Source organism: Moschus berezovskii, chromosome 4 (assembly GCF_049115385.1).
Source record: "Moschus berezovskii isolate FMDL1 chromosome 4, NW_MosBer_1.0, whole genome shotgun sequence".
Taxonomy (NCBI): domain Eukaryota; kingdom Metazoa; phylum Chordata; class Mammalia; order Artiodactyla; family Moschidae; genus Moschus; species Moschus berezovskii.
Genome location: NC_142463.1, coordinates 67,484,357 through 67,496,919, shown reverse-complemented (window position 1 = coordinate 67,496,919; position 12,563 = coordinate 67,484,357). Strand labels below are relative to the sequence as shown.

The 12,563-nt window shown below is 42.0% G+C and overlaps 1 protein-coding gene and 1 pseudogene across 3 annotated transcripts in view; both read left to right on the top strand.

Moving 5' to 3' along the window:
- The window catches only part of KYAT3 (kynurenine aminotransferase 3), a 70,298-nt gene that overhangs the window by 15,360 nt on the left and 42,375 nt on the right, over positions 1–12,563 (top strand). The window lies entirely within an intron of this gene.
- On the top strand, positions 179–4,657 carry LOC129541841 (large ribosomal subunit protein uL30 pseudogene; annotated as a pseudogene).

Genomic DNA, 12,563 nt, shown 5'->3' with positions numbered 1-12,563 from the left:
CAGTCCCCTTATTTCACTTTATATTTATAAAATTCTTAACGCTATGATTTGCTATAATTCTTTTTACATATGAAACAGTGGAGGCTTAAATAGGTTTAGTATCTTGCCCAAAGTCAAAATACCACATTTACCCCTTTCTAGCTCTGGCATGCATTCTAAACGTCTGGCTCCCTCTGCTCAAGAAAGAATGTAGATTGTGGGAAGCATCTCGATGATTATTTACATCCCGGCCTCCAGCACTAAAGCGAGTACACTTGGAATGGAAAGGACAGGATTCTGAAGATGACACGGCTCCGAAAAGCTTCCAAGAAGTGCGAAGGCAGCCTTGTGTAACTTTTGGCAGGAATCAAGGCTAACAAAACCTCAGCAGTTACTACTGCTGAGACGGCTCGGGCCGCCCTCCCGCCCCGCCTTGAGCTGGAGTAGACGTCTCTATGGTCGAGTAAACATAGAGAGGCTTCTCTCGGCCCTACGGGGTGGAACTAAGCATGAATAGCAGCTGCAGCGTTGGAAAAATGGCGGAGGAAAAACCAAGAAGAAAGATCCCTTTGGTTCCAGAGAATCTTTTGAAAAAGAGGAAGGCTTATCAGGCCCTCAAAGCCACCCAGGCAAAACAGGCGCTTTTGCAAAGGAAGGAGCAGAGGAAAGGAAAACAAGTCAAGTTTAAGCGACTAGAATGGTTTGTCCATGATTCCTGGCGGCAGCTACGGGACAGAGCGCGACTCAGACGGCTAAAAGTGAAACCCCACGGCTTGGAGGCACCAGACAGACATTCCCTGGCCTTTGTTGTTCGCATTGAAAGGATTAATGGGGTGAGTTCACTGGTGCAAAGGACCATTGCCAGACTTCGCCTGAATAAGATTTTCAGTGGTGTTTTTGTGAAAGTGACCCCTAAAACCATAAAGACGCTTCGTATTGTGGATCCTTATGTGACCTGGGGATTTCCAAATCTGAAGTCTGTTCGGGAACTCATCTTGAAACGTGGACAAGCAAAGGTCAAGAACAAAGTCATCCCTCTGACAGACAACACAGCTATTGAGGAGCACCTGAGGAAGTTTGATGTCATTTGCTTGGAAGACCTCATTCATGAAATTGCCTTCCCGGGAAAGAATTTCCTGGCGATCTCAAGGTTCCTGCGCCCTTTCCAACTCTCAGTGGCCTGTCACGCTACCAAGAATAGAGTGGGCTTCCTCAAGGAAGTGGGCTGACCCGGCTATCGAGGTGAACGCATCAATCAGCTCATCCGGCAGCTGAACTAAACCCAGCGTCCCTGAAAAGTGTACTGGAGGCATGTGTTTTTGTTTTATGGAATTGTCACTCAGTATCTTCAAGGAAGATTGTTTCCTGCTAGAATATATCTTCAGAAACTGGGGGAAAGGGTCAGGGGAAACATGGCACAGTTCACAGCAGGCACTGCATCCCTCCTCAGTTCCAAGGAAGAGTTCCTGTGTGTTTTCTGTGATGACCACTGTCCACCTCTGAAACCAGCAAAAGGATCACACCGTGAAGGAGGAAGTCCTCTTTTATCACGTCTGTCCTGGGCTTTACTGTTGGTGACTGAACACTTAGCTATGAATACAAGATAGCAGTGGACCAAGCCCAGGAGCATGTTGAACCTGGGGTTTCCTGGGGCCTTGTTTTTGGAAAAACTTGAAGTTAGAATTGAATTAAATTAGAACTTGAAATTAAAAGCACACAAAAGCAAAAAAAAAAAAAAAAAGAAAGAATGTAATCTAGTGACTGTAAGTGCAGGCCCCATGACTTCCAATTGTAGGAAATACAGTGGATTGAGGGCCAGATTATAAGACGAATTGGAAAAGCAAACAAATGCAAGATGTGGGTCATAACCACAGGTTGATTCCTAACTTGGTTTCTTCAACAAGTCAGTAGCTTGGGGAAAAGTGGGGGCGGGTAGTATTTCAGAGGGACTTCTCTGAGATGAAAAGAGCATTCAAAAGCACAACCACCAGAATGATGTATGGACCTTGTTTAGGGGCTTGATCCAATCAACAGAAATGTAAAGAGATATTTTTAAAGACATTTAGAGAAATATGATGGTGGATTGGGTATTAGATGATATTAAGGAATTACTGTCAGTGTGATGATGACATTGAAGTTATCAAGAGAATATCAATATTTTGCATAGATATATGCCAAAGGAAAGGAAAAGGAGGAGAGACGAAGCAAATGAGGCAAATCTTGATATCATTATTGAATCTGGGCAACCTGTATGAGTGTTTTATATCATGTTCAGTCTTTTAAGTCTGTTTCTTTACTTTGCATTTCCACTGTCAGTTTTTCCATTACAGGGACATTCTGTTATTTTCCTGTGCCATCTAGTGGCAAAATAATGTAATCTGTCTGCTTCTTTAAATTGAGAGCCCTACCTTAGAAAACATTTAGTATCTGTGAGATAATTCTGTTAGTGTCTGCTTACTTGGGCTGCATTTTGTCCAAAGGGAGAGAGAGGACATGGTTTAACAATGTCCTGGCAGCTCTTTTTTCTTTAATTTTTTAAAATTTTAATAAACTGTATGTTTTCGAGCATTATAGTGAAGTGAGTGAAAGTTGCTCAGTCATATCTGACTCTTTGCAATCCCATGGACTGTATAGTCTATGGAATTCTCCAGGCCAGCATACTGGAGTGGGTAGCCGTTCCCTTCTCCAGGGAATCTTCCCAACCCAGGGATCGAACCCCAGTCTCCCACATTGCAGGTGGATTCTTTACCAGCTGAGCCACCAGGGAAGCCTTTATAGCTTCAGATCAAAATTGAGCAGTAAGAGTTCCCATGTGTCACCTGGCCTGACACATGCATCCCTCCCCTACTGTCAACATCCCTCACCTGAGTGGTGTATTTAGTTACAAACATTGAAACTACCTTCATACATTATGTTCACACAAAGTCCACAATTTACATTAGGGTTCACTCTTGGTGTTGTGCGTTCTGTGTGTTTTGACAGATGTATACTTACATGAATCCATTTTACAGTATGACACAGAACAGTTTCACTGCCCTAAAATCCTCTGTCTTCTACCTGTCTGTCCCTCCTTCGTTCTTAAGTTCTCTAAACCACTAATCCTTTGCTGTCTGATTTTGCCTTTTCCAAAAGGTATACATTTGTGATCATAACACATGTGGCTTTTTCAAATTGGCTTCTTTCACTTAGTAATATGCATTTTCTTCAGTGTCTTTTCTTTGCATAATGGCTCATTTCTTTTTTGCATGGAAGAGTATTCCATTATTTGGATGTACCACAACTGATCCATTCATCTATCCTGGTTGCTTCCAAGTTTTAGAAATTATGAATAAAGATGCTCTAAACATTTATATAGAATTTTATATGGACTTAATTTTTCAACTCCTTTAGGTAAATACCAAGAAGAGTGATTGCTAGATTTTATGGTAAGAGTATCTTTAGTTTTCTAATAAACTACCCTGTTAGCTTTCTAAAATCAGCTTTATAATGGCACAGTAAACTTTTGAACTGTGGTGCTGGAGAAGACTCTTGAGAGTCCCTTGGACTGCAAGGAGATCCAACCAGTCCATTCTAAAGAAGATCAGTCCTGGGTTTTCATTGGAAGGACTGATGCTAAAGCTGAAACTGCAATACTTTGGTCACCTCATGCAACAAGTTGACTCACTGGAAAAGACTCTGATGCTGGGAAAGGTTGGGGGCAGGAGGAGAAGGGAACGACAGAGAATGAGATGGCTGGATGGCATCACCGACTCTGTGGACATGAGTTTCAGTGAACTCCGGGAGTTGGTGATGGACAGGGAGGCCTGGCGTGCTGTGATTCATGGGGTCGCTAAGAGTCGGACACGACTGAGCGACTGAACTGAACTGAAACCATAGCGTATACAATTCAATAATTATTTTTAAATGTATATACCATAAAACCACTGCCACAATCAGCATATAGAATATTTCCATCACCCCTGAAAGATGCTTCATGTTCCTTCACAGTTCGTTTGTCGCTCTTCTAACTTGCTCTTTGTCACCATAGATTATTTTGCTTTTTTAAATTGTTGTTTTATCTAAGTGGATCATGTACTATATACTCATTTGTGTATGGGTTCTTCCACGTGCATAATGATTTTAAAGTGACCTATGTTGTTTTTTGAGCTCATTCCTTTTTACTGCTGAAAAGAATCCTGTTGCATGGATATATTGTTTGTTTAACCATTCATTCACCTGCTGATGGACTCATGTATTATTTCCAGGTTTTAGCTATTTGGAGTAAAGTTATTATGAACATTGAGTACATGTGATTGTGTGGACATAGGTTTTCATTTCTCTTGTTTAAATACCTAACAGTGGAATCATTGGGTTGTGTGGTAGATTTATATTAATTTTTAAAGTAATCGTTAGGCAGTTTTCCAAAGTGGTTGTATCATTTCACATTTCTTCCAGGGTTGTACAAGAGTTCTAGCTGCCTCACATCCTTGTCAACATACAGTATCTATAAATTTAGCCATTTTGATGGGTATCTAGTGGAAGCTCACTGTGGTTTTAATTTGCATTTCCCTGATGACTAATGATGTTGAGCATCTTTATGTGTGCCTTTTGGCCTTTCATATGCCTTTTGTGAAGTGACTATCAGAATTTTTGCCCTTTTTCAATGGAGTTGTTTGCTTTCTTATTGTGTATTCTTAATATCAATAACCTCAGATATGCAGATGACACCACCGTTATGGCAGAAAGTGAAGAGGAACTAAAAAGCCTCTTGATGAAAGTGAAAGAAGAGAGTGAAAAAGTTGGCTTAAAGCTCAACATTCAGAAAACTAAGATCATGGCATCTGGTCCCATCACTTCATGGGAAATAGATGGAGAAACAGTGGAAACAGTGTCAGACATTATTTTTTTGGGCTCCAAAATCACTGCGGAGTGATTGCAGCCATGAAATTAAAAGACGCTTACTCCTCGGAAGGAAAGTTATGAGCAACCTAGATAGCATATTAAAAAGCAGAGACATTACTTTGCCAACAAAGGTCCATCTAGTCAAGGCTATGGTTTTTCCCGTGGTCATGTATGGATGTGAGAGTTGGACTGTGAAGAAAACTGAGTGCCGAAGAATTGATGCTTTTGAACTGTAGTGTTGGAGAAGACTCTTGAGAGTCCCTTGGACTGCAAGGAGATCCAACCAGTCCATTCTAAAGGAGATCAATCCTGGGTGTTCATTGGAAGGACTGATGCTAAAGCTGAAACTCCAATACTTTGGCCACCTCATGCAACTCACTGGAAAAGACTGTGATGCTGGGAGGGATTGGGGGCAGGAGGAGAAGGGGACGACAGAGAATGAGATGGCTGGATGGCATCACTGACACGATGGACATGAGTTTGAGTGAACTCCGGGAGTTGGTGATGGACAGGGAGGCCTGGCGTGCTGTGATCCATGGGGTTGCAAAGAGTCGGACACGACTGAGCGACTGAACTGAACTGGAGTGTGTATTTATGAACTCTAAATAAAAGTCTTCTGTAAAATAGCATGTTGCAAACACTTTAATTTTGTGATTTACCTGGCAACTATTTAAGAGATATTTGAGCCAGTTGAAGATATTATAGGGGAGGGGAAAAGTCAACTTTTTCCTCTATCCTAGGTTTTGTGACTGAGGCCCTAAGAATTAGACTGAAAAGAAAGGTTAAAACAAGAGCAAAACAGAAACTGTTCATCATGCTTGTTGTGTATACACACAGGAGAACTCAGTGAGATTAGTACCTCAGAGGAGTCATTAGAAATTGAGCTTATAAATAGCATCTTAACAAACAACAGTAGATTTGTAGAGAAGGGACTCGACAAAGGAGAAGGAGTTTAGGAATGAAAACGGGTTGAATTAACAAGGTTTGTAGAGTCTGGTGCTATCTCAGCTGATGAGAGTCTACAATTATCTCTGGTGATTAAGAATTGTCCTATTCATCCAGGTGGAAGGGGGAGGGCAAACATTTTCTTCTGTGTGCATGCTCAGTCACATCAGACTCTTTGTGGCCCGTTGGACTGTAGCCCTGGAGGCTCCTCTCATCATGGGGTTTCCCAGGCAAGAATCCTGGAGTGGGTTGCCATTTCCTCCTCCAGGGGAACTCTTCTACCCAAGAATCAAACCCGCATCTCCTGAATTGCAGTCAAATTCTTTACTGCTGAGCCGTCAGGGAAACCCTTTCTTGCGTGTGCCTCTTCACAATTTCCTTTATTTCACAATGATCCTATGTCAAAGTAGCATGGATTGGGTTGGCGTAACTGATCTCCTATAATATCATAATAGATTTTATATATTTTTTAAGTCAAGCAATAATAATAAACATTTTGAGTGATCACCATGTGCTTTACATGATATCTTATTTAATCCTTGTAACAACTGTATGTTGTTAGCACTGTTTTGTCTTCTCCAATTTACTGGTAAGAATATGCAGCCTTGGAGGGTTTGGTAATTTTCTCTAGTCACACTGTCAAGTGTCTTCAATCATTGTACTGTATCTTCCCAAGCAAAATTATTGATAACTCAATGAATATATTTTACTGAGAATCTAAGATTTGAATACAAATAAATAGATACATATACAGATATACGTGTATTTTTTTTCTGGGCAACCTGAAAGATAACACATGAGACACAGTTCAGGTTCTAAAAGAAAACTGAGAACAGACATTATACATGTGCCATAGAAATTGTGATGAAGAGGAGAGAGGTCAGAGTGAGAACAGAGGAAGGAAAGGTTACTTAGAATCTGAGAATGTTGCTTAGATGTTCAGTCTAAGGTATGTCTCATCAGGTATAACAATTGCCACAAACTTGATTGTAGTATAGTGACAGTTACTCTCACAGTTCTAGGCTCCAGAATCCAAGATCAGGATCCACTGAGTCAAAATTAAGCTACCACCAGGACTACAGTCCCCCCCCCCCCAACCCCCTAGAGAAAGTCCATTCCTAGCCTCTTCCAGCTTCTGATACCTGCTGTAACTCCTTGTCTTATGGCCACATCACCCTAAACTTCATGACTGGCATTTCCAAATAAGTCTCTGATCCATCTTTACATGGCCTTCTCTGTGTGTGTATAATCTACCTCTGCCTCCTCTTATAAGGACACCTGTGATTAAATTTAGGGCCCACCTGGATAATCCAAAATTGTCTCCCCATCTCACGATCCTTAATTGAATCACATCTGCAAGGATATAAGGATATGTATTGCCTTATAAGGTGCCATTCACAGATTTCAAGGATTAGGGTGCAGACGTCTTTGAGAAGGTTGTTTTTGAGCCAAGCATAGTGGGGATTATGGAGTAGATCATCTCCAACAGAGGAAAGAATTGACTGAAAGCAAGTGAAAAGAAACACACTGAAGATAATCAGAGAGTGGCAAGAGGTCCTGTGCTCTTGCATCACTGCAGAGCAGGGGGAGAGAAGGCTGGAAGGGATTAAGGGCTTTTAAAGCCAGGTTGCAATGTGAGGTACATACCATGGACTGAGGAGAGTCTCTGGAGATTTTATAAAAAGCTAGTGGCATCCCCCAGTCTGTGCTGTAAGTATGTAAAAAAAAGTCGGCATTATCATTTGACTGCATCCCCATTTCTGTCATGATCTTCCTCCACACTGCTCTCTCTCATCTTTTCATCATTGTATTGACAGGCATTTTATTATAGTACTTTTTAAATGGGAGGGAGGCAGGGGAAAAGGCCATGATTCATTAGCCAAAATGAAGCCATTCAGTGCTTTTCCCGAGGATTTTTGAAACGTACCAGAGAAAGCTCCCAGTCGCTCTACAGTGGTGAAATTAGGAAGTCTAAATGTGCCCTGTTTCGTGTGGAGAAAAGTGGGCTGAGATTGTGTGAGAAAGTAGATAAAGTGGAGCCCTGATGAAGATTAAGTTTCTGCTTTCAATGTTACCCTTGAGTCTGGCTGCACCAATTACCTTCTCATGGTGACATGAGCCTTCTAAGAAATTTTGCTTTTCTCCTAAAGTGATCAGATTGAGTTTCTGTCTCTGCAACTAAGAGATCTGATTTATATAGTTTTGGAGCATCTCTGCATTTGTCTGCTTCTCATTTTCTAAGCCAGGGAAGAGCATAACAAAGTATTTTATTATTGTTGTTGGGGTTTGTTTTATTTTTTTAAGTCAGTTTGGGGAACAAGGAAATTTCTAGTGGACTGTCAAACTGGTAATGTGTCAACAAATTAACCTTTGCAAAGGGAAAGACACAAAGTTTCTTTCTAAAACAGATCTGTATTTAAACAAAGGACACTGAGGAAGTTGTGTAAGTGCTAAGAAATGAAGACAGATGATACTGTGTCATCACCGCATCACAATAGTTGTTTAGTCGCTAAGCTGTGTCTAGCTTCTGTAAGCCCATGGACTGCAGCACGCCAGGCTTATCTGTCCTTCACTGTCTCCTGGGGTTTGCTCAAACTCATGTCCATTGAGTTGGTCATGCCATCCAATCATCTCGTCCTCCGTCGCCCCCTTCTCCTTTTGCCCTTAATCTTGCCCACATCAGGGTTTCCCCAGTTCGTCGGCTCTTTGAATCGGGTATTGGAGCTTCAGCTTCAGCATCAGTCCTTCCAGTGAGTATTCAGGGTTGATTTCCCTTAGGATTGACTGGTTTGATCTCCTTGCAGTCCAAGGGACTCTCAAGAGTCTTCAGCATCACAGTTCGAAAGCATCAATTTTTCGGTGTTCAGCCTTCTGTATGGTCCAACTCTCACATCTGTACGTGACTAACTAACCCACAGATCTAAAAGATAATAGATGTTTAGGCTACCCCAGCAACCTGGCATCACACTAAGTGGTATGCATTACATGGGTGCTTCCTTTCTGGTCCAGCCTAGTCTTAAAATACTTGAATCCATCTGCTTCTCTTGCCTGATTATTGTCTTCACCTCTCCATCCATTCAGTTCAGTTCAGTTCAGTTCAGTCACTCAGTCGTGTCCAACTCTCTGTGACCCCATGAACCACAGCACGCCAGGCCTCCCTGTCCATCACCAACTCCCGGAGTTCACTCAAACTCACGTCCATCGAGTCAGTGATGCCATCCAGCCATCTCATTCTCTGTCGTCCCCTTCTCCTCCCACCCCCAACCTTTCCCAGCATCAGAGTCTTTTCCAGTGAGGCAACTCGTCGCATGAGTTGGCCAAAATATTGGAGTTTCAGCCTTAGCATAAGTCCTTCCAATGAACACCCAGGATTGATCTCCTTTAGAATGGACTGGTTGGATCTCCTTGCAGTCCAAGGGACTCTCAAGAGTCTTCTCCAACACCACAGTTCAAAAGCATCAATTCTTCGGCGATCAGCTTTCTTCACAGTCCAACTCTCACATCCATACATGACCACAGGAAAAACCATATCCTTGACTAGACGGACCTCGGTTGGCAAAGTAATGTCTGCTTTTTAATATGCTATCTAGGCTGGTCATAACTTTCCTTCCAAGGAGTAAGCATCTTTTAATTTCATGGCTGCAATCAGCATCTGCAATGATTTTGGAGCCCAAAAAAATAATGTCTGACACGGTTTCCACTGTTTCCGCATCTATTTCCCAAGAAGTAATGGGACCACATGCCATGATCTTCGTTTTCTGAATGTTGAGCTTCAAGCCAACCTTTTCACTCTCCTCTTTCACTTTCATCAAGAGGCTTTTGAGTTCCTCTTCACTTTCTGCCATAAGGGTGGTGTCATCTGCATATCTGAGGTTATTGATATTTCTCCTGCAATCTTGATTCCAGCTTGTGCTTCTTCCAGCCCAGCGTTCCTCATGATGTACTCTGCATATAAGTTAAATAAGCAGGGTGACAATATACAACCTTGACGTACTCCTTCTCCTATTTGGAACTAGTCTGTTGTTCCATGTCCAGTTCTAACTGTTGCTTCCTGACCTGCATACAGGTTTCTCAAGAGGCAGGTCAGGTGGTCTGGTATTCCCATCTCTTTCAGAATTTTCCACAGTTTATTGTGATCCACACAGTAGCTCTGTTATTTCTATTTCTGGCTTTTTCTTGCATTCTTTCTGTTTTACACTTGACTACCCTGCGAGTCATAGTTATCAGCCACCTTGATTTCACACTTTGAGCTCACCATTTGTTTTGTTTTCTACATTTGTCCTGTCCCATCTAAATGCATCAAATCTTACAGTCAGGGCCCTCAAATAATATACAGTTGACCTGAGCATCTTTGAGTCTTAGGATAATGGGTTAGATTTTTTTTTTTCTTCTTCCCAAACTTTCCTATTCCAGTACCATTGCAATAGACTTTTTTTTTTAAGTTGAACTGTGTTTGACATATACTATTGTGTTAGTTTCAAGTATGTTACATTATGATTTGACATATGTATACATTGTGAAATGATTGCAACAGCGTATAGTAACCATCTGTCCCCATACAACATTATTGCAATGTTATTGACCTTATGTTGTACATGACATCCTCATGATTTATTTACTGCATTACTGCAGGTTTGTTCCTCTTCATCCCCTTCACCTATCCTCATCTCCCTTCTGGGAGTTCTTTGTATCTGTGAAACTTTTTATTTTGTTCATTGGTTTTTGTTTTTTTTTAGATTCCACATATAGGTGGGGTATTTGTCTTTCTCTGTCTAATCCCATGGACTGTATCCTCTGTCCGTGGAATTTTCCAGGCTAAAATACTGAAAAGGATTGCCATTCCCTTCTCCAGGGGATCTTCTTGACTCAGGGGTCAAACCCAGATCTCCTGCCTTGTAGGTATATTCTTTACCATCTGAGCCACCAAGGAAAACCCTCATTTAGTATAATGCCCTCTAGATCCATTCATGTTGTTATAAATGACAAGATTTTATTTATTTTTTTTAATTGCTGAGTATATTCTACTGTGTGTGTGTATATTCACACATACCACATCTTATTTTTCCATTTATCTATCAGTTCAGTACAGTTCATTTGTGCCTAACTCTTTGCAACCCCATGAACTGCAGCACACCAGGCCTCCCTGTCTATCACCAACTCCCAGAGTTTACTCAGACTCATGTCCATTGGGTCGGTGATGCCATCCAACCATCTCATCTTCTGTAATCCCCTTCTCCTCCTGCCTTCAATCTTTCCCAGCATCAGGGTCTTTTCTAATGAGTCAGTTCTTTGCATCAGGTGGCCAAAGTATTGGAGTTTCAGCTTCAGCATCAGTCCTTCCAATGAATTCAGGAATGATTTCCTTTAGGATGGACTGGTTGGAGCTCCTTGCTGTCTTAAGGGACTCTCAAGAGTCTTCTCCAACACCACAGTTCAAAAGCATCAATTCTTCAGCACTCAGCTTTCTTTACAGTCCAACTCTCACATCCATGCATGACTACTGGAAAAACCACAGCCTTGATTAAACGGACCGTTGTTGGCAAAGTAACGTCTCTGCTTTTTAATATGCTGTCTAGGTTGGTCATAACTTTTCTTCCAAGGAGCAAGCGTCTTTTAATTTCATGGCTTCAGTCACCATCTGCAGTGATTTTCCGTTCTGTTCCGTCGCTCAGTAGTGTCCGCCTCTTTGCAACCCCGTGGACTGGAGCCTACCAGGCTTCTCCGTCCATGGGATTCTCCAGGCAAGAACACTGGAGTGGGTTACCGTTTCCTTCTCCAGGGGATCTTCCCGACCCAGGGATCGAACCCGGGTCTCCCGCATTGGAGGCAGACGCTTTAACCTCTGAGCCACCAGGGAAGCCCCGGAAAGTAAAGTCTCTCAATGTTTCCCCGTCTGTTTGCCATGAAGTGATGGGACCAGATGCCATGACCTTAGTTTTCTCTGAATGTTGAGCTTCAAGCCAACTTTTTCACTCTACTCTTTCACTTTCATCAACAGGCTCTTTAGTTCTTCACTTTCTTCCATAAGGGTGGTGTCATCTGCATATCTGAGGTTTTCTATCAGTGGACCCTTATCTTGGCCATTGGTAAATAATGATGCAGTGAACATTGCAATACATACATCTTTTCAAATTAGAGCTTTTGTTTATTTTGGGGTAAATACTCATAGGTGAAATTGCTTGACAGTAACAACAATACCCACCTCTTTGACTTGCAGCTTCAGTTTTGGGGCTTCCCAGGTGGCTCAGTGATAGGAGATGCAGGTTTGAACCCTCTCTTGGGAAAATCTCCTGGAGTAGGAAATGGCAACTCACTCCAGTATTCTTGCCTGGGAAATCCCATGGAGAGAGGAGCCTGGCAGGCTAGTCCATGGGGTCCCAAAGAGTCAGACACAATTTAGGGACTAAGCATGCACACATATGTGAACATGGTATGATAGTCCTATGTTTCGTATTTAAAAGAACCTCCTAACGTTTTCCATGGTGGCTGTGCTAATTTACAATCCCACCAGTAGTGCACCATGGTTCCTGGTGAGAGCTGTTCTGACAGGTACAGTAAACATTTTATAGACTAACAGTGAGCTTTTTCTCATCTCTGCCAAGAGTGGCACCTAGTGGGGATTCTATAGAACTGCAATTTTCAGCTTTACATCAACAGCAAAAGATACTGCTTTTACCAGCAGGTTTGCATTTATTATGTAACATTTCGGTATATGTATACCAGGCATTCATCTACCTGGGAACAGAAGTCACTTCATG